Here is a 23439-nt window from a genome sequence, read left to right as displayed (position 1 = left end):
ATATAGCACAGATCATCATAGGTTTACTCTGAAGTCAGCCCTTCTGAGTATGTGAAAGGTTGCTGTCTGCTAGCAAAATGTTTTGCATTCCTACTTCGAAGTGAGTTCAGCTGATTCAACAGCACTTGAACCCAGGCCAGCCCATATAAGATTGTTTGACAAGTTTCTTCTTCAGCTCTTGTTGTTCTTACTTCCAAGTACTGTACTGCAGCAGAGCATCAGTCCAATATATTGTGTATAGCTTTCAGGAGATATTCTTACTGGCACTTCCATGCTGTTTTTAGATGCTGGCAACCTTTGCAAACATCTACATTCAGCCCAGGGACCGTTATTATTTCATCCTGAGATGAAATTAATCTTTAAAAAAGGACAAAACTTGAGAAAAAAAATTATGACAGTGACAAGAAGAAGAAATACTAAGAAAGCATTTCTGTAGGTAGGAGAAAGTTTGGAGGATAAGGATGTTTCTGCAACTTTTTTTCTTGGTTCTGATCTTTCAAGAATGATATTTTAATTACTTCAAATTTATATTCAGTGGTCCCTTTTCCCCACATTTTTTGCATCATCAGTGCTCTTTCAGTGTCATTCATGAGGATCAGAGGAAAAACAGGCTCTTCAAAAGTATTAAAAGTATTTTCAATGAAGGGGGATTATGAAGGTTAAGAGAGAGAAACATTTTTTCCAACTAGTATTGGATCGTGGTATCTTGAATTGACTGTGATTTAAATAATTTAAATTTGTTTTCTAAAGAAGAGTTACGTATATCTTTTTTCTCATTGTTGAAGTCAGCAATAGATCTGTGGCTAAAAACACTTTCCTTTTTGGTCAGAGGAATACAAGAGTGCTTTGCCAAGTCTTATTTGCCTAAACTGTCAAGGTTTAAACCCAATTTGTATGAAACAAGTGTCATGCAGGTTTCACTAGTTGACACTTTTTATTAAGGAGGCCTACTTATACTTTCTCCAATGTAGTATTCTCCAGATGTATGGAGTGCTACTCCCATACTTTCCAAAAATCACATTGACTGGATGTGGGATTGTAATCCAGCATATCTAGAGGATACCAGATTAGGAAAGATTGACATACTTCATGTATTCACAGCAAGCTGAATATCAACTAATTTTGTAGTCAGATTGCTGTAGTTTATGAAATATAATTTTAGACAAATCAAAGAGCTTTCTCTATTATGCAGTGCTGCTTAGATACACATTATTATAATACCCATGGCACATAACTGTCCACTGACTTTCATAGTTTGGACATAAGTTGCTTTCAGATTTTCACATTAGGATGGCTCCAGTCCCTTACTTATTCCTATAGAAAGCTGGAGTATGTGAAATCAAAATGTGGTTAGCAATGCAAGCCTGTGCAAGTCTGTTTGAAAGTAATTCTACTCTTTCAGTGGTGTGCTTACTCAAGCTTCCTGAACATTGTTCTTCAGAGCTTCCCTAGCATGGTGCTCACAGTCATAATGTAACTCAGACTACTAAGACAAAAGAAAACGGCACTGTTTCCTGCACTAGAATCCTTCAGCTGTAATTATCCTGCAGCTTGGCCTGAATAGAAAGTAAGATTTGTTTTCTTTCACTGAGACAATGGAATAGTACCTATATATTCTGTTGCTTGTGCTATAGGGGAACATATTCAGCACAATTTATAAATCCTTTATCCTTGCTGAAGGGTAGCCACAGACATAACTGCGAATGTTCTGACCATTTCATCTCCAATAAGAGGGTGGCTTATGAATATTTCTATCAAAGAGCTCAAAAGCTAAATAAACTATGAAATAATTCATTAGGGTCTCAAAGGCCTATATCCTTTGAATTTACCCAGAAATGATCAGCAAAAGTGTTTTCTGGAAGGATGCATTTAATAAAGTACCAAGGCCATAGGGATGACATGGCAATCTGAACAGATAAAAAACTAGGTCAGGATCAACTCAGGAATTATTTGGAGAAGGTAATCTCTACTCCACAAAAACATTCGAAGATATTGGAGCAGCCATTTTGAAAAGGGCAAAAGCAATACAAGACATGGCTCAATAAAATGCTGGATAGCTATTTAAAAACCAATCTGCAGAGAGAAAAAATAGACTCCTGCTATAGCAGACAAATGCCCAAGATTGATAGTGTTACAGGAATTTGCTTTGCCAGATGAACACAATGCAGCAATTTATTTATACACACACATACAACACACACATTCTATGATGAGTTGTATTTGGATAGGGCAAGAAGGAATCAAGTCACCAGAGATCTAGTTTTAATTTGGTTCCATGTTTTTATAAAGACATTGACCTGCCCTGGAAGAAATGTAGCTTTTGTGGGACAGCAGTTAATTTCAGTAGGTACTGAAGAGCTGATGTTGTTATTAAGCAACTGTAGATGGAATTGCAAGAACCATCAGACATGCATAAAACTGAAATTCTTTTACAAAGTCGAAAAGGTATGCCATCTTGTCATTTAAGTTTTTATATTGATATATAATCAAATCTTATTCAGAAGAAGATGCTAGGAGTCATGGCCCAATAGGGATACTCTGTATGTGTATAAGAGAAACAAATATCTAATTTAGTATGCCTCCAAGCATTATTCCAATAAGCACATCCAATTATCAGCTATATGTTGCAAGTTGTATGACATACCATACTTCATATCCTTCTGAGTCTTGGATGTTTACCAACAAACCAAATACAAATAGAAGCAATCTGGGTTCCCCATTTACATCATAACTTTGATAATCTCTTAATTCATGGGGCAGCTGCATGAATAGGATTACTGACACATACTGAAAAAGAGTAGGAAAAATAAAGCATTTAGAAACTCTAATCTTCTAAACAGAGATACTATGAATGTGATCTTTTTAAAAGCCCTAATACTGAACTATAGCACCATCTGACAGGATCCCCACTCCTTTTCAAGATATACATGGACTGGAAAGAATGAAGGAACGTGCCAAAACTAAAGAAAAGGCCTTCTTTACAATATGTTGTTCCAATAAAGAAGAAAAAATGGGAAAATACATCTGGATAGTTTAAAAGTTTCATGAAATGTAAACTGAAAAAAATATATGAGATCTTGTCCCCAAAGCAACAGGAGCCCAAGCATTTTTCCAAACCTGACCCCTCAAGTTTTGGAAGTTGTTGATCTCAAGATTTTGCCACTTGAAATCATGGGTACTTCTGAGATCTTGGCAAAGAATACAACAGAACTCCTTAGAATTATAAAATGATGCATTATCTTTATACATAATGTCCATATCAATGGATCATCATAGCAGTGCTCATATTTTTATAACAAAGGAACTGAGCATCAGCTTTGAATTTTGGATATTACCATTTCTTGTTGTCTGAAGTTAATGAATGAAGAGGGATAAAATAAATTACACTTTCAGAGTTTATATGGGAACAATAATTAGACATGTGGTTAAGTTGTGATTGTATGAAGATGGAAGAGTTAGGAAAGTGGAAGACAGGTGCCAAGGTAAAGTTTGTTTTTTTCCACCAAGGCAAAATTGTGGGATATTTGGATCAATTTGCAAAGGCTTTATTTTCATCCCTTTACCGTATTTATTTCATCGCTTCCTGGCATAATGCATAGGCCATAGGTCCTACATAGAAACAATCTAGCCTTGAAAATTCAGTGAGAGAAGTAAGTAGAAGTTGTCATTCTGATTTTCTGTTGCTCCATTACTTTCAGAAATAACTACAGATTCTTATTTAGGTCCCACCTTGCTTTACTTCTGTAAAATCTTAATGGTGTTTTCTATGCAATAATGAGCACATTGCTTTTACAAAATCACCCACTGTAATACCAGGTTTGAGAACAAAGACATTGTTTCAGATCATTTTTACTCTCTTCCACTGACCACATAGCAACTACCTAACAATTATCTGTTATCCAGATTCATGTTAAACTTGCTCCTGCCTGTAAGATAGTAGCTATCAGAGTAAAAGCAAACCAAAGAGTTTTCTTGTTTTCAGTTTAAAAATATAAAGAAGGATGGATATTCTTGGCTAAAGAAATGTTCATACATAGCACTGAGTTCCAAGCAAAGTAAAAGGAAAAAAAAGCAAACAAACAGTGCTGCCAGATAATACGCAACTCACACCAAATCCATATATAGATATGGAAACCAGGACATTATTTTTCAAAATTTTAATAAGAATCTAGTACTCAGCCTGTTCATTGGAATGTACAGTGAAAAAAATAATTTAAGAACTTTTTTTATAACAACAATTTTGGTACTGCAAACTTAATTTTTTCCTTGCTTCCTACATAGTCAATAAGAAAATTACATAGCCATTTATTTAAAATCTGTTTAAATAACTGAAATGCAAAAACCGATTTGAGAAAAATCGTTAAAATACTGTTAAAAGGTTCTTTCTTAGTAACCCTCCGACTCCAAATTTAATCTTATAAAACTATACAAGTGTACTACAATATATGAAGTAAACCTCAAGAACTACAATTCAAATTAATGTATTGTTCAATTTTTAATGTATTGGTCTTATTTTTAATCTGAAAGAGAAATTATACTAAGCAGAGATATTAAGGAAAACAGAATCTCTTTTGGACTGAACCTCTGTTTTGTCTACCTGCATCTCCTTTCTTGCTGAATTCAGAGAAAACATTTTACCACTCCAGAAAGAAAAAAAATCTAAGTGCTTTTTTTTTTCTTGAATTCTTCTTATGTGTATTAAAAGAGGCAGAACTCATGAGTGGCTTAGGGTCTATCTCTATCTCAATCTCAAAAATGAGTTTCACACTTCAAGAGCAATGCTAATTTTTATGAATCATGTTTTGCTTTTTTGTTGTTTAGTCGTTAAGTCGTGTCCGACTCTTCGTGACCCCATGAACCATATTGCGCCAGGCCTTCCTGTCCTTCACTGCCTCCCTGAGTTTGCTCAGTTTCATGCTCATTGCTTCAGTGATGCTATCTAACCATCTCATCCTCTGCCGTCCTCTTCTCCTTTTGCCTTCAATCTTTCCCAGCATCAGGGTCTTCTCCAAAGAGATCTCTCTTCGCATTAGGTGACCAAAATATCTGAGCTTGAGCTTCATTATCGATCCTTCCAATGAGCAATCCGGGTTGATTTCCTTTAAGATTGACTGGTTTGACCTCCTAGCAGTCCAGGGGACTCTCAAGAGTCTTCTCCAGCACCACAGTTCAAAGGCATCAATTCTTCGGCGCTCGGCCTTTTTTATGGTCCAGCTCTCACAGCCATACATTACTACTGGAAAAACCATAGCTTTGACTATGCGGATCTTTGTCGGCAAGGTGACGTCTCTGCTTTTTAATATGCTATCTAGGCTTGCCATAGCTTTCCTCCCAAGGAGCAAGCGTCTTTTAATTTCATGGCTGCAGTCTCCGTCTGCGGTGATCTTGGAGCCCAAATAAATGAAGTCTGTTACTGCTTCCATTTCTACCCCTTCTATTTGCCAGGAATTGATGGGTCCAGATGCCATGATCTTAGTTTTTTTAATGTTGAGTTTCAAGCCAGCTTTTGCACTCTCCTCTTTCACCCTCATCAAGAGGCTCTTTAGTTCTTCTTCACTTTCTGCCATTAGGGTGGTATCGTCCGCATATCTGAGATTGTTGATGATTCTCCCTGCAATCTTAATTCCGGCTTGTGATTCTTCCAGCCTGGCATTTCTCATGATGTACTCTGCATATAGGTTAAATAAGCAGGGTGACAGTATACAGCCTTGTCGTACACCTTTTCCTATTTTGAACCAATCGGTTGTTCCATGACCGGTTCTAACTGTTGCTTCTTGGCCCGCATACAGATTTCTCAGGAGACAGGTAAGGTGGTCTGGTATTCCCATCTCTTTAAGAATTTGCCACAGTTTGTTGTGATCCACACAATCAAAGGCTTTTGCATAGTCAATGAAGCAGAAGTAGATATTTTTCTGGAACTCTCGTGCTTTCTCCATGATCCAGCGAATGTTGGCGATTTGATCTCTAGTTCCTCTGCCTCTTCGAAACCCAGCTTGTACATCCGGTAGTTCTCGGTTCATGTATTGCTGAAGCCTAGCTTGTAGGATTTTGAGCATAACCTTGCTAGCATGTGAAATGAGTGCAATTGTGCGATAGTTTGAGCATTCTTTGGCGTTGCCCTTCTTTGGAATTGGAACGTAAACTGACCTTTTCCAATCCCGTGGCCACTGTTGCGTTTTCCAAACTTGCTGGCATATTGAGTGCAGCACTTTAACACCATCATCTTTTAGTATTTTAAATAACTCAGCTGGAATACTGTCATCTCCACTAGCTTTGTTGTTAGCAATGCTTCCTAAGGCCCACTTGACTTCACTCTCTAGGATGTCTGGCTCAAGGTCAGTGATCACACCAGCGTGGACATCAGGGACATTAAGATCTTTCTTGTATAGTTCTTCTGTGTATTCTTGCCACCTCTTCTTAATCTCTTCTGCTTCTGTTAGGTCCCTGCCTTTTTTGTCCTTTATCATGCCCATCTTTGCACTAAACGTTCCTTTCATATCTCCAATTTTCTTGTAGAGATCTCTAGTCTTCCCCATTCTATTGTTTTCCTCGATTTCTTTGCATTGTTCATTTAAGAAGGCCTTCTTATCTCTCCTGGCTATTCTCTGGAAATCTGCATTCAGTTGCTTATATCTTTCCCTTTCACCCTTGCTTTTCGCATTCCTTCTTTCCACAGCTATTTGTAAAGCCTCATCAGACAGCCATTTTGCTTTCTTGCATTTCTTTTTCTTTGGGATGGTTTTAGTTGCTGCCTCCTGTACAATGTTACGGACCTCCGTCCATAGTTCTTCAGGCACTCTGTCTACCAAATCTAATCCTCTAAATCTATTCATCACCTTCACTGTGTACTCACCAGGAATATGATCTAAGTCATATCTGAGTGGTCTAGTGGTTTTCCCTACATTCTTCAATTTAAGCCTAAATTTTGCAGTAAGAAGCTCATGATCTGAGCCACAGTCAGCTCATTCATGTTACATTATAATCACTTTGCATATAGTTTGGAATTGCTGTCAATTTGAGAAGGAAGGGGAAAGTTTTTGGAAGGACTACAATATTGATAAGGTACAAGAGATATCATGGGTTGGTTCTTGTATAAAAATGACTGAAGAACTTGCCCAATAAAATCAGACCAAAGAACTGAAAATAAATGCAGTGCTTACAGCTATGGACTTTGAAAATAATCCATAATTTAATGTAAATAATTTTTTTTAATGTTACATTTTCCTTCATATGTTGGATTGTGTCATCTAGGTTCTACTGTGCTTACTGAAGTCCAGAGAATTCCTGTATCAGCCTTTGCTTTGTTGATGGCTTAGTTTAGGCTGTACATGTTCAGAAACCTCTTGTACTCATGTAACATTATCATATGATAATGGCAGGCCACATTTCTATATGTTTAGAGCAGAGCTGTTCTTTGAATGAATGTAATTAGTCCAGAACCCTACTAGATTCTGGTCAGTTTCTGGCATAGAGCCATGGGCAGGATTGAAAATTCCCCAAGGCACTCCGGCCATTCTCAGAAGTTAATGATGTTTCTTTTGGACTTTTCCATTGGGAAGTGACTTTTAGGAAATCTACTTCTGTCAAGCTAAGGGATGGGAAGGTTCATGCAGAAGGCTGCTGCCAGCCTCTTTTTCAAAAGTGCCTGACACACTGCTGGTACTTAGAAAAATATTAGAAAAGTTAGTGACAATGGAGTTAAATGTCTCTCTTTTAATGCTAGCAAAATAAATAGGTTAAAATCTGGTTTACATGGGGTTTTCCAATCCAGTAGCTATAGTCTTGTAAACATAAAAAGTAGTAGCTGAATTAAGTTAACAATAGCTAAAGTAATATCATTTCCTTCTTTCATAAGATAAGTGGTGAAGAGGAGCACAAGGGTCACAATACATATATTGAGTTTGACATAGCTCCATGGCACTTTTGAAAACGAAATTAAATTAAAATAATTAATTAAATAATAATTATATAAAATTATGTGCTAGATAAAAAGTGTTCTGCATGGGGTACAAGCTGCTGAAAAGGAAGCTGTTAAAGAGTGCAGCATTATTACAATGGTATACTGTAATAATAATGACACATTTGGAATCATACTGGATTTGGGATGGCTTTGGTTTTGGGCCCAGTGCAGGACAATATTTTAATTGTATCCTTTTTTTACATAAAAAAGGCATGCCCAGGCTTGTTTTAGCAAAAAAGAGACAGAGCTGGGATGAATCACAGATCTCTGTGCATGTCAGAAATCAGCCATTAGCAGTGGAAAGTAGTTCTGTGCTCCTGGGTCTTCAAATAAGCAGAGGTTCCAGTTAGGCATATGCTAGGACAGATCCAAGAGAAGAATATGTTTGAGTGTGTCTGGATGGATATGTATATGTGCATGAGGGTTCTGAGTTTATGACATTCATTTTACTCTAGTGGTAAGATGAGGTAGATAGGAGCAAGCTTGACTCATAATTAGTAGGGTCAGTAGGATTACCAGGAGCAGGAAGCATCTTTAACCTTCACCCTAAAGGTATCCTTAACTTGGTCTCTTTCATTTAAGTAAATGTTTGACATGCTTTTGTAAGTAGAAGAGTGAAACACTGCATTTGGAGAGCTTGTGGTGTGATTCAGCCATCCCCAAATAGATTTCTAAATTTATGCAAAACCAATGTCAAGTTTTTTTACTCAAAAAAACAGATGCAGTAGATGCCACCATAGATTTTTGCTGAAGATGAAAAGAGAGAAGAGAGATACAGAAGTGTACTGCTAGCAAATGTAGGATTGAATTGTTCTAATTTTTTTTTAATGATGCTGGTATAAGCCTATGAAATTGTAGAAAAAGCTTTTAAAAGTTGAAAAACAATAGGGACATTGTGTTTACTAAATCAAAAGACAACTCTAGCAATTTCAGTTGTTACAAAATGTAGGGTATTTCAACCATGTCCTCTCATTTCTTTTCAATAAAATATAGAGTGTTTATGGAGAGAAAAAAGTTGCCTAAACCATTTGGATATAATCTGTGAAACAAACTTTTATAACTTTCAAAATATTTTCTTTTATGTATCATAAGATGAAAATAAAAAATTTTCATCCCACGGTCACAACCAGCACTGCTTACAACAGAACAGTTTCCTTCCAGATCTTTGATCGCTATTGAAATTAATGGTGTGATCAGGCCAGTGGTGTCCACAGATGGTGGGCAAGTACAGTTAGATTGACAACAACAGTATTGTGGTGTTGTGATGCAAGCTTCCACCCCCTTTTTTGTGCATTGTGATGTTGCACACATACTCCAAAGGGACTGCAACACTGCTTTTGTCATTCTGAGAGCCTGCAAATACCACGGGAACAGCTTATCTAGATTTATAACACTTTATAGACTTACAGTACACTTGGAGAAGAACCTGCTTTGCTGAAATTGAAAAACATGCAAACTGATAATAAGAGACATTTTATTTATAGAGAAGCAGGGAGAGCATATTCTCACCATGAATAAGCTTCACACCCTAACTGCAAGGCTCCATCCTGTCAGGATTCAGTTTACTGGTCTCTGCTTAGCCAATTATATATTAGAATAGTATATATAGTCCACTTCCTTTAACCTCTCAGAACAGAAAGATACAGATGTTACATTACATCATGCCCCTCTGTAGGGGTTTAACATGGCTTCCGCTCCGGAAATGTCTCTATTTTTACACAGTGAGTAAAATCCTGTGTGATCTTTTCAGTTACATTTCAGTTACTATGAGGCACCATGTGTCCAGGTTTATCCTCTTGGTACCTATCATCCACCTGCAGGAGGCGTAGAAGTCATGTTAAACACCATACGGAAGAGCATCACATAATGGAACATCTGCATCTCTCTGCTCTGGGAACTTAAGGGAAGGTAGACAGTAAATACTATTTAGAGTTGTCCAAAGTGCAAAGGTCCGTGAGTTCAACTCCTGGTAGAGAGTTTAAATCCCATTAAATAACATCTGGCTACCCGTATCTGACAAATTCCAATAAAACAAAGCTGGTCACATAATGATTTCTGGTGGTCTATGTAAATCAGCCAATTGCTGAGCCCAAATGACAGTTGCTGAGCCCAAATAACCCCTCCATAGTTTTCACTAAAACTCAGAGGACAGAGAAATAGAATAGAGCATTACTTGCATTTTGATGACAATTGAACCAAACTCCCTTGATGACCTCTCCCAGTAGTTTCATATAAGATGTTCCATAAGCATAGAATCTGGTGTGTGCTCAGAACATATATGCTGAGCAGAAAACTCCACAAGTTATATTTTGAAAACAATTATGTATATCGGAGTAGAACTACTCAGCATGTGCAAGATGTTTCCATTCAAGTATTTTGAATTAATAATGGCATTTTCAGGTTTGATAGAGTTGTTTTTTTTAAGTCTAAACCAGCTGTTTTGAGTGCAAAATGGGCTTTCTGATAATTTTGGAAGTGTTTTGAGCTAAAAGCAGAGTTTCAAAGTTTCTCCTTTGAAACAGAATTAATTGAGCTCAAAACACTCCCAAAATTATCAGAAAGCCCATTGTGCACTCAAAACAGCTGTTTCATACTCAGAATGAGGAATTTTTAATTTGAATCTGTTTAAATTTGATTTTTTTTTTCACCACTAAACACCACCATATCATTGCGTTACTCAAACCCAGCCGCAGAGCTGATCCAGCAAGTCCCCATGCTGAAAATTTAGGGAGCAAACACATGTTTATTCTCTTTCTGTTTGTTTTCTAACAGAGGCACCCATCAGGCTGATAAAGGCTGTTTCATGAACTTGGATTAAAATTAGTCTAGACATTTCATTTCATCCAAAATTGAGCATGCTGTCTCTGATTTTGGTCTCAAAGGGGAATATTGAAAGTTTGGCTGTAGTTATTAAAGCTTCATGGTAGAAATCACATTTTTCAGTAAGTGGCCACACAACCCCTTCTACAGAAGGAGGCATTCATGTGCTCTTTTCAATTTATCTTTCTTGACTAATTATTATCAGGTATACGAGGGGTGGTATCCTCCCCCTTTCCCACCAAAGAATACTTTTTCTGCATCCTCAGGCTGCCTCACCTTAAATTAATCCCAGACAGGCAGACCAGATGGTGTTTTGGATGTTTCCAGTAGAAGAATATTAGGAAAAGAATCCAGTTCAGAGCAAATGCATGAAGCAGACCGGCTGCTTTCCCCAAAGGCATGAAAAAAACTGCCCTTTTTATTCCATGGAGCAGACAGTGTTTCCTCTTTTGAAATAATAATGCAGTGAATGAACGAATAATTACACCAAGGGTCATCCTGCTTTTCTGGGGCGGGGGAAAACATAGTGTAACATAATCAAAAGGGAGACTAGTTTTCTATTTTATGGTGAATGGATTTGTAATTTCAGCTAGGAAGCCATGCTCAATGGCTGAGAAACTGAACCTGCTGTGATACTTTGACTGACAGCAAAGGAAGGATGAGGTGAACAAAGCATGATTCATATGGGACTACAATCGCATGGGAACTTTTTGTAGTGCACTTGAATGCACAGTTCTTGTTAGCCAGGGAAATTAGGTAGTGAAAGTTGTCAGAGCCACACTTGGAACCCCTTCACACCAAAGACAAGCTGTGGTGTAATAACTGCAACCTAGTTATATTTCTACATGGATACCATGTGTCAATCTCTGTGTGTGTGCGTGGCCAATGTTTAAGATAATAAGGATGGCGGAGCACTGGGTGCTCTGAAATAACAAACGGTGAATAATGAAGAGACTTAAGATATATATAAATTGCTTGCCAATTTCAAAATGACACATTTTGTCCCCAGTGAACATTGCTGTTCATTTTTTTTCATTCTCAGATGTTGTCACATACTAAATTTTCCTTACAACTCCTTCAGTCAGGCTGTTTTGTTTTTGAATTCTCCCTTCTGCCTGTTTTTTTCTTTCTTTTTTTTAAGACATTGACAATGCAGGGTTATATAGATCTAGGTGGAAGAAAGCCTCATTGTATTCAGTAGGGGTTCCTCCCTGTCAAGGGTGTTCAGTCAGAGTACACACTCAGTTTCTTGCTAAGCTAGGCCATTTACGCTCACTTTAATGTGGCATATGCAGTTTGAAAGGCCAGATTAAAGATGAAAGGATGACATGTCTTGTTATTTTGGACCCATGTCTCTGCACATTTCTTCCAATGCACCGTTTCTCTCTGGACAACTCCTTTCCATTCTGTACCTTCCGAAAATGCTTTCATTAATTCTATGACTTTGACTGTATTCCCTCATTTTACAAATGATGATCATCCTATCTGCATAGTTAGGCATTTGCATATTACAATGTATGCTGCAGTAAACAAAGTAGGTGCAAGATAGCTTTTTAAAAACAGTTTAATTCTTTCAAGGTAGGCAAAAGTAAATATCTCATAAGCATGCTGTACTTTGCCCAGAATTGTAGAATAGATAGAAGGCAGGGTTCTGATTTATAGCTATATTCATTTGACAAAATCTTCACAGACATTATCCAAGCATATCTTACTCTTATACTGTTATTCATTTAAAGAGACAATGACAGAATTTTGTGTGCAGCATTTCAATCACTTTAGCCTACAATAATTGCTGTATTACACTGTGTTCCCTTTGTTCATGATAGGCCAAATTAATGATGGGAATCTTTTGGGATCTTTTTCTCTGATTTGTTTTCCACTCAGGATGCTACAAATGAGAATACTAATTATTCTTCATTAAAAAGTCTTTTATACTTCTTCATTTCTTTAGTTTCTTTTGCCTCAATATTCTACATGTTTATTTTGAAATAGCTCACTGGATTTGATAGAATCTGTTCCCAAGACCTTCTACATAAGAATGAAGCTACTTGCTTTTTTCTTTTTACATAGCAATTAAAAAACTTACATTCCATTTTTCTCCATATTTTTCCTCTTCTCAAATTTGACCTAGTGGCCTTACCCTGTGGCTCTTCAAAATGTGTGTGTGTGTGTTTAAAGATGAGTCTAATAAACTATCTCGTGTGCAATGTGGGGTAAGAGCCATAACACCCCTGAGATCCCTTTTTGTAGCTCCTGAAATTTCTCAATCTGCAGTTGTCAATAGGTGGCACAATTTTCTGATATTTTGTAGCTTGACTGTTAAACTAGACTTCACATAATTTTAAAAACAAAGAATATTGTTCACCAGCTTCAGAAACTTCATATTATCATCTCTTCCACTATGGTGCTTGGCCCCTAAAATAAGTAAGTACAGTAGACAACCACCCAAGAGATCCCCATGTCTTGCATAATCAGTTGCTCATTGCAGGAATCTCAGAGGAAAGGCATTCCCCGAAGACATCCTTGTATACTCTCTGTTTAAAGATATCCAGAGCGAGGGGGTCTCTTCCGAGAAACACTAGGTTATTATTTAACTGTCATTACTGGGATTGTTTGTTTGTTTGTTTAGTTTCTAAAGTTTAAAAAAGTTTTAAAGTTGTTTTTTAAAGTTTTAAAAGTTCACCATAATTTTCCACTGAATTCTGTTCATTTGGTTGGTGGGATATTTTTTTTTTATTATTATTAAATTTTTTGATTACAAAAAGAAGGAAAAATACGTAAAAGTGGGTTAACAAAAAAGTGAAAAAATACAAAAAAGAGTTAATATATCATAACAAAAAACAATTTTGATTCTATATATGCTTATCTAATGCAAATATTATTCAAGGACATACAGTATATATTTCTAACAGCATTTTATTACTACTACTACTACAATGGGGGTACTTAAATCTGTATGATCTCATCTTGTTCTTAACGTTATTCATATTTGAGACTTCTTGTATTTTGTTGTGAGAAATGAAAAGTTTGCTAGATGGAAAGATAGCTCTGGACATGGGTCATTGGGATAGGATGAGTGGGAGTTGTCAAGAGCTCTATTTGGAATAGAATAGCTTAGCTATTCAGGATTGTTAAAGTATTGCTTCATCTCTTGTGATTGGCAATAGTTAGCGTTGAAGCTTTTGATTGGTTCAAACCAAGAATGTGGGTGTCATTCTATGATGTTTATCTTTTTAAATTTGTTTTCTTTAAAGAAGGGTAAATAAATCTGTCGTGTTACACTTTCCTTCTGGCGATTTACATATCACATTTATGCCATTTTCTTGGCATGATACAGAATTGGTTCCCCAGTGCTATCCTTTAAGGTGTTTTTTCAACTTCCCAGTACAGGAAAAGACCCTTCCTAATACTGTGGAACATCACTTAAATCTCATCAGGTAATCTGCTTGGTGTTTATAAGGAGCAGTACTTAATAATATGCATAGTTGTTACAATCATACTATGCTGGATTGTCTCAAACGTTTTGTCTCTGCATATCCAGCTTGTTAAATTAAACTAAGCTTTCACAGAATGAGGTATACATTGGGATCTTTTTAAGGAAATTTCCACTACTGGATCTGATGTGCTAAATATATTTTAGATTATTATCCACGGAGAAGGAGTTCACTGGCATCTCTGGCTAATCCACTATTTATTTTAAATTTGTCTCTCTGAGCTAAACTAGCTGATTGTTAGATTTGCTTACACTATTTGCAACATTTTCTATGCAAGAATGCAGCTTGTGATTCAAAGATCAGTTACTCTTTACCTTTTTCAGGACTTTCTGCCTGAAGGAAGATAAACTGACGAGCTATTAAAACTGACCAACTCTCTTTAAATAACCTACAGTTGTCTTACCTGTTTTCCCTTAGTCACCCTGTTTCCCACAATCAAAGACTGTATGTATTCTCCTCCTTCTGAGCCAAAATGTATATTCGTCACGGAATAAGCAATAGAGTGAGAGTGAAAAGTTCTTGAATGGCTCCTCCGTACAGATATCTGCACTGCGTGCATCAAGGCCTAAGAGAGAAAAATACTACGTCACGGGATGTCACGGGATGCAGCTGCTTGTATGAGCCCCTTCTGCAACACATTCGTGCATTACATGAAATACTCCAACAAATTCAGTCCAATTTAATCCCTTGGCATGCATTCACTAATACACTGGAACTAAGAGTACCAGCATGTCATTTTAATCAGGGTATTTGAAAATGATTGTCAGGCCTTTGGCAGAAACTGTCATGACACCCACCCATGGCTGGATTCCACCAAGTCCTTCTTATGGGGGTTAAGCCACTGTAGCTTTTTCCTGAGATGTTTTTATTTCACAGGAGTTTAAAATGCAATAAATGAAAATACCTGGGATAATATGCATTTAAGTCTCTTAAAGTTACTCTTTATAAATAGTTTGGAATTTATCTGCTTACCTTTTCTTCCCTTCTCATCTTTTCAGGTCCCTTGCTTAATTACAAAATAGGTTGAATGTGTGTGCATACATTGAGCTTGTTCACAATTGATTATCATCAATTTTAAGGAAAAAATAATTGCTCTGTGTTGGCAGTATGGAAGGGATCTGTTCTGACTGCTAAGGTTTTCATGCTCTTCTTAAAGATTTCTTGGAAGCATCAGGTTGCACCTGCCAGAGGCATAATGGATATTTTGCTATTTATTCATGTATTTTATTTAAGAAATATCAATGTATAACTGACTTATTTTTTGCTCTTGCCCTGCCCATTTCTCCTTTTGATCCCACCACTTTTCTAGGCTCTGCTAATTTTTGAGCATAGTCCTCATCCTGGGGCACCCAGCTGAATATGCCCTTCAGATATTTAAAAAAAGACCATCATCCTTGATTTAGCTCATAGGTTTGTCTCCAAGTCCAATGGGTTCTTTTTCATCTTAATTACCTGAGATGCCAGGGAGGTAGGTTTTACTGTCCTTGAGCTGTGACCTCAGGGCAAGAGTGCGGTAGTTAAGATCATGCAATAAAGGTATAGCTCAGTAGCACGATAAATGCCTGGCATGCAGAGGTTCACAGGTCCCCCTCCTAGCATTTCTAGGTATTGCAGAAAAAATGCTGGGTGAAAGACTGCAGAGCTGCTGCAAATCCATTCTGACAGATGGATCAGGACTCTGACTCAGCATATGGCCACTGCTGTGTTCTTAGAAAGAAACACAAAAGAATTCTAGGAACTGATTTGTTTAATGTAAAATAAAGACGTCTGTGTGCAAACATTTCTTATTGCCCTTATATTACATAGCTCTAGTCTCCACATAATGTGATGGTACAGTTGGGTTCAAAAGCTGATTTGAATGTGTTATCATGAAGTAGAGGACTCTTTTAACGGATGAGATTTGTTCTAAGTTATCATTTGTTGACACATGTTTTACCTATACCACTTGGGGTATTCCCCATTCAGGACCTTGGGTACCTTCTCATCAATTCTCTCTCGTAGCTGGTGTTTTATTTAAATAGAGATCTTGGATTGTTCCTTGAGGAAATGTTAATTGATGTGTGTGTGTGTATGTGTGTGTGTATTTATAATATACCCTTAGTTACAGAAAAGGTTCTGTATGCCCACTTGGAATCAGGAATAATTGGAGTGGCATAAATGGGAATTTATTGGGTAGGCATTAGTCTAGGAAACCTTGTGTCAGCCTCAAGCCTTGTATAACTTTTATAGATTAATTTTATTTAACACAGTGCCTTCCAGATACCTTGGAACTACAGGTCTTAGAGTATTCCTGTTCTGGAAATTCTGGAAGTTGGTCTGATACCTTTAGAGGACAACTGCTGGGAAGATTGCTGTAGATGGAATGAGGTCACTGTTAGCTCTCTAATTTCTGCCCTGGAGAATGACAGAACCAGAAATCTTCAGTTTTGCAGAGATAACTAATCTTATCTCTTACATCTAGAGGAAAGGTTACCCCTTCTAGCCAGATTCTTGATATGATGCACTATGCATAAGAATGGGCTTTCATTGCCTAATGTGCTGTCCATGTTTGGAATCTCAGATGTCAGTGCTACCTCCTTGCTCATTTGAGTGTCTCTTGAAGGAGTTGATAAGTGCCATTTCCTTTACTAGGCATTCTTTTATTCCTACCCTGATTCTATAGTCAAGCTAAAAGGGGCACCACTATTTAGAACCCAGACTCCCCAAGTACTGATGTCGAAAGCACAATAGTAAAACTAGAAAAAGGAGGTGATATACTTTCAGAGATGGCCATTCTTATAGATTCACTTGTCACTCCAGCACATTATTGCTCCTAAAACTGCTTTCATATTGGCTGAGAACCCAATAAATAGCATGCAGAAAATCAGTTCATGTGCTCAACCACCCATGAAGGACAAATTTGTTATTATGGGGAACCCCCAGTGCATCTTCTAAAAAGTTAAACACCTTCAAGGCCAGCTGAGCTCCTGCAGACTTCAGGGATATGTTCATTTAATTTGCTTGACAACAATATTGAAATGGTTTATACGGTCTACAGCTGTTGAATTTCCATCTAGACGCTAATCAAGACTGTCTCTGCATAGCTTTTCAAGATTAGCTAAGGTAACTAAGTGTAATTAGCTAAATTCTTTAGTGAAAGTGGAAAGGTTCCTCCTCCTGCATGAGCTCTCTTCAAGTGTTATCCTTTGAATATTAAAGAGGCTGTCAGCAGGTGTGGTGTTAACTTCTGCCTCTTGAGGACATCTGTGTCCATGCAGTGAAGTCATGAGGAGGGCTGTTGTGCACTATACCTTTAGCTGTTGTTGTGTGAATGGGTGTAGGGAGATTTACTGAAGCACTGTTTTTGATGCTGGCAATTAAGTATGCACTTAAGAGGTTGGATTTTGATATTGTTAAAGCTAATCATGATGGATCAGACCAAAGGCCTAATCAGTGCAGTATCCTGTGTGCCACACATTCTAACTAAATGCCATCAGAAAGCCTGCAAACAGGATATGAGGGCAATAGCCCTCTTCTGCTGTTAGAAGTGCAAAGGGATGGACGTCTGTGAAAATAAATGAAAAAAAAAATGCCCAGATGGCATTTTTTCATCCTAATATAGTGTGTGAAATTTATAGCCCTGAGTCTGTAATTCATGGAGCAATGTTTAGAAGCAGCAGGGTCTAGTGGTACTCAACCAGTAAGTGGATTTGCAAATATAATTATGGATTTTTTTTTACACAGCCTCAACTATTCTGGTTTAAAACCACTTCGGATCTAGTAAATGGTAACTCTGCTTTGGAGCTATAAAAATAGCTAATTACAGAACAGCTAAAAAGCTGACTGTGAAGCTATACAATTTTGTATAGAATGTAGTCATCCAGCATTTCTGGGAGATGAAGTGGGCTTGTTCTAGCATAAATGGTCACTAACAGTAATTTGTGGTCAGGTTTTGAGTGTGGTTATTAAAATGTTGGTTTTTGTCTCCTTAGTAGGTACCAGAAAGTTCTGTGTTTGCCAGGTTAACGTTACAAATTGATGTTATTATAGCAGCTAAGGTATTACACTTGTAATTATTTGAAATTTTTTTGGCTATTCAAGCAACTCTTATGGGGAAGTATTCAAGAGTGTTCCTTTCTGATGGATGAAATTGTTATTTTGAGCACCTGGATCCAAAAGCAAAATACAGAGGGAAAATTACATAATTATCTAGCTATTGACAATTAGCACTATAAAAAAATGGGACTAACATTAAATATAAAGAAGACCAAACTAATAATAACAAGTACAACAACAAGCCTTAGAATTGATAATGAAGGTATCAAAGTGGTACATAGTTTCTGCCTTTTAGGATCAACCATCAACAGTAAAGGAACAAGCAGTCAAGAAATATAATGGTATGTGGGAATAAATTTGGGAGACGGGGGAAGAGACTCAGCCAGGTGAACAAACAGATAAGAGGCAGCTTGGCCCACAGCAGGAATGTGGGCGTGGCAAACATCTCAGAAGGGACCCTCTCTAGTTTCTTGGCTGTAAAGGCGATAGGAGAAATGTACTTTCAGACTTGCAAGACTGATGTGAACCTTGCAAGATAGTCCAGACAAGAAGCATTACCAGATGAACTAATTCTACTTTATTGTAAGGTTACATTAACAGAATCTTGCAAGTCTGAAAGTACATTTCTCCCCCATTGCCTTTACAGCCCAAGCAACTAGGGAAGGTCCCTTCAGAGACACTTACCATGCCCACATTCCTGCTGCCGGCTAAGCTGCCTTTTATCTGATTGTTCCCCTGACTGCAGCAATTCCTTCTGTCTCCCAAGGTCATTTCCACATACCATTACAAGAAATATTTCACAGACTAGTACATGGTAGAGGAGCCATGAAGACCTTGGAAAAGGTATTTAGATGCCATGATGCGTCTATACCTACAAAGATCAAAATAATGCAGGCAATGGTATTCCCTGTTACACTTTTCATGCTTTTGAATGTTGGAGTTGGAGAAGAGTCCTGAGAATACCATGGATAGCCAAGACAACAAATAGATCATTGAACAAATCAATCCAGAGTTCTCACTCAAGGCATAAATGACCAGTCTCAAATTATCATATTTTGGACAAGTTATACAAAAGCCTAGCTCTCTGGAGAAGGCTCCAATGCTGGGAAAGATGGAAGGAAAGAGAAGAGGATGACCAGCAGGAAGGTGGATGGACTCACAGTAGCAAAAGGTACACCATTGGAAGAGCTGAAGGACCAGATCATCATGGAGAAAAATCTATGTGGTTGCTAAGAGTTGACACCGACATGGTGCCACATAATCAATCAATCAGTCAATCAAAATATCAGTATAAATTTCACCTCAGGCAGGAATAATGATTTTATCTGCAAAAACGTATCTGCATCAGTCAATCAACAATTAGTTAGAAAATCCAACTTTGAGTGAAATTGCTTTGGATCTTTAAAGGGTTTGACAGCCACCTTTTCACTGTGTTTTTAGAATTCTTTAATACTGATAACTCCCATAAGGCTTTTATTGCTGTTGTTGTTCTAGTGGAAAGTGGTAGTTAAAAATGGGAGGTGGAAAAGAAAGTGTAAACCTGCTCTGCATCAACTGTGAGGGTTAAAATATGATCGGTTACCCAGTCATCCTGCTTATTGACTAGGACCAAAGTATGACTCACTGACTATGTCATGTGAACAAGACCAAAGTGTCTATTGTAACTAGCCCTCTTTAAAGCAATTTAGTATGAAAAAGCTTTCCTAAATGGAATTTCCAATAGCTTCTACCCATGTCAAAAACTGTTCATTTTAAGATCCACATTTTTCTATGATTGAATCCTTCAGGATCCTTTTGAGTTCTGACTGAAGTCAATTGGAATAACCAAGAACTCAATTAGTTCCCTTTCAAATTTCAGATGTTATTACATAAGTTCTGTCTAATGTTTTCAATGGTTCACCTCACATGTCTCATCTATGCTATTGAAGCAGTTCATTTGCTAATTCAATATCAACAGTACATTGTGTACATTTTTCCTACAGAACTGCAGGGTAAGTATTGACATACTGATGTTAAATTGCTGGTAAAAATAAGCATGCAAAGTTTTCCAGAGAACACAGATGACATATTACAATGTCCATAATGCATAATACATGTTCTTTTTCTCAGAAAAAGAAAAGTTTGAAAGTAAAAGTTATATACCATTTTTAAAAAATGTTATCTGGGATAACATTATTAGAAAATTGTTTGGAAAATGCAGTCAATATTTATCTTTCTTTTTTATCTTCTAGGGTCATTATACAATTTCTGTTCATGTCATTTAAACCTTTGCAAAGGAGTCATTAGTACTGGATTATTTTATTTGTTTATTTCCCGAACACTTTTCAAGTCCCAGAATAATTATCAATTGCGTTAAATTACTAAAATGACTGTTTTATATTTTAGAGCATTTACGTTCTTCCTTGCTTCTGTAATTCTTCCAGAATTTCCTCCTGCATAAAAATGTGACATTTCTTTTCTGTAATGCAATATATTTGCCATGCCAGTCCTGTGCATATTTTCAATGTTCAGCCATAAGAATATTGAACTCAGTATAAGCAATCAAACAAGATTATAGGGGCATAGTATAATACTAGGTCCAGTACATTTCTAGAGCTTTAGAAAGCCAACTTGGTATAGTGGTGAAGGCAGCAGGGTAAAAACTGGAAGATAGTGATTTCTAGTCCCGCCTTCTGCACGAAGCCAGCTGGGTGACCTTGGGCCAGTCACTCTGTCTCAGCTCTAGAAAGAAGGCAAGGGCAAGCTACTTCTGAAAATGCTGCCAAGAAAACTGCAGAGACTTGTCCAGGCAGTCAACTGGAGTCAACACTGAGTCAAAGGCATCCTCCCCCCAAAAAACCCAACAACAAAACTGTAGAGTTTTAACAACCGGCACATTACAGCCTCCCCCAGTTTGAGGCTCTTGTGATAAGTCAAAATTTTCCTCCCAGAATTGCAACTCAGCGTGTGGCCAGGAATTCTGGACGTTGAACTGAAACATACCTCAAAAGCATCAGATTGAGGAAAGCTGGATTACCTAGCGGTTATGTGGGAATGGTGTTGCAGACTGTTGAAAAATCTCTATAAGAAGTACTGGGAGCATGGGTATTAGAGAGAATCTCAGGAAAGAGAAAAAAAAATTCATGAATCTCAATTAAGTGAATTATATTTACTCCAAATAAACCTGTGCCAGCCAACGTTTCAGTCCTGGGGTGTGGCTGTTTTCTATCCCTGGATTGTTTTTTGGCAACTGCTGCCAAGCTCTGTGTAAGTATTGCTACTAAAACAATACACTGGCAAATTATAAAAAGCATAGTTTTCTGGAGTATGACCAAAAAATATCTGAAAAGGTTACTTGCTTGTATGAGTTAAATCAAGGGGGAATGGTACATGTGAATTTGAGGAGTGAATCAGCAAAATATAAATTAGACAGTTTTGTACCTATTTATTTTAAGGACTCTTGCTTAACTTGAATGTTTTACAGGTTGTTCTAGTAGTAAATCATGCAGTATTGTAAGTGCATCTGGACTTGCAGCTTCAGTTTCTTGAGCAGGACTGACACTATTCTGAAAAACTGCCTCTGCCACTCAATTATTTCAGCTATGTTCTACTACAAATTAAGCTATTAAAATTTTAAAATGTTAATGTCTTTCTAAATTCTGATTTATCCTCTAGATGCCGCTTTCAATTTTAAATGCTGCGATATATTTACAGGAAACATTAAGAGATCCCTGGCAATTCTGTCCCTGGTAATTCTGTGTGAATTCCCTCCGATTAAAGACTTTATAAATATTAGCAATACATATTTCTGTATTTATTTAGTTTATAATTGTAATTTCATTCTTCTACAAATATACTTACAAGAAAGTACATTATTGTTTCTTTTGCTTCTTGATCACAAGTATTTCTCTCTACCCTAGCATGCAATATAGTGTTTAATTATATTAATCACATAACAGTCTTGAACACATAACAATCATGAATCACATAACAATTATAACCATCGTGAACAACAATCATGAATCACATAACAATCATGAACAGCACTGCTCAAAAGTTAAACTCCAGAACGCCATGAAATATGAGAACAAGACTTAAACTATACCCCTAATCCCCATTACTGTTGTATTCACCAGCAGTATTGAACGGTTGTATTTTTCCTGTCTTGCTTCTCTTACGATTCCATTTTAGGATTCAGTGTACATGTATATGTTTATATCAAAGCATTTTGAGATTTTGAAAGTTTCTTTTATTTGAAATTATCAGAATGCCAGTCCTGACTTTTAGGAAGCTGATGGACACCAGCCCTGCATATGAGCAGATTTGCCAGAGTTCATGGTTATACACAGTAGGGCAGTGTAGAGAGCTGGGTTCAAAGGCCAAAATGTCATTTGGAGCAACTATTAGCGTGTAGCACCTGTTGGGAGCTTCTTAAAGCAGCCTCATCTATTCCTGAGCTCACACAGCTGGCCTCTGTAGTTAATATGTGATTCATGAACAGACACATTTGGTGAGTGGCACTGATCTTACCCAGTTGGGTTATGAAGTGTCTGCAAGCAAACAACCAAGCTCAGAGAGCACCAAGAACACCACTCTGATCTGTAAGTATAGAGCCTTTTTTGGGCACTATCACTATAACAAGGAACTATGTGTTTGTTCTGATCGATTGGTATCCTGCCCTCTACTTAAGAGCTAAAGGTGGTGTATATAGCACTCTCTCTTCCTGTTTTTCCTCACAACAAAAGCCATGTAGGGCAGATTGGGCTGAGAGAGGGACAATCCTAAAGTCTCCCCAGGAATCTTCTGTGGCTGAGGATGAATTTGAACCTAATCTCCCTGCTCCTAGTCCAACACCTTAACTGCTAACTACCTGTATATGATCTACTTACACTTTCAGAGTCATTATAAAGGGGTTTTTTTACACACATACACAGATTTTAATATTACAAAAAATAAAATATTAAGGCATTTCCCCCCCCCCAAAATTAAGTGGGGTTTGAATTCAGTGGCAGCTTAGTTACATATAAGTAGCTGTAGAATTGAGTCCAAGAGTGACACATTTTTCTAATTCTCCCTACTGTATGGTATGTGAGCAGCAGTGCTCTCACTAACTCCTTCCATGGATGAAATTCAGGTTGATGCAAGGAGTGA

At 37.3% G+C, this 23439-nt stretch overlaps 1 protein-coding gene across 1 annotated transcript in view; it reads left to right on the top strand.

Moving 5' to 3' along the window:
* The window catches only part of RPS6KA2 (ribosomal protein S6 kinase A2), a 128286-nt gene that overhangs the window by 2842 nt on the left and 102005 nt on the right, over positions 1 to 23439 (top strand). The gene's annotated exons all lie outside the window — the stretch shown is intronic.

The sequence above is a fragment of the Python bivittatus genome, unplaced genomic scaffold (assembly GCF_059951505.1).
Source record: "Python bivittatus isolate LINGU-HERP-01145 unplaced genomic scaffold, Pbiv_v1 ctg000020_np1212, whole genome shotgun sequence".
Classification (NCBI taxonomy): domain Eukaryota; kingdom Metazoa; phylum Chordata; class Lepidosauria; order Squamata; family Pythonidae; genus Python; species Python bivittatus.
The sequence above is the reverse complement of the archived record's forward strand: the minus strand, read 5'-3'. Positions and strand labels throughout refer to the sequence as shown.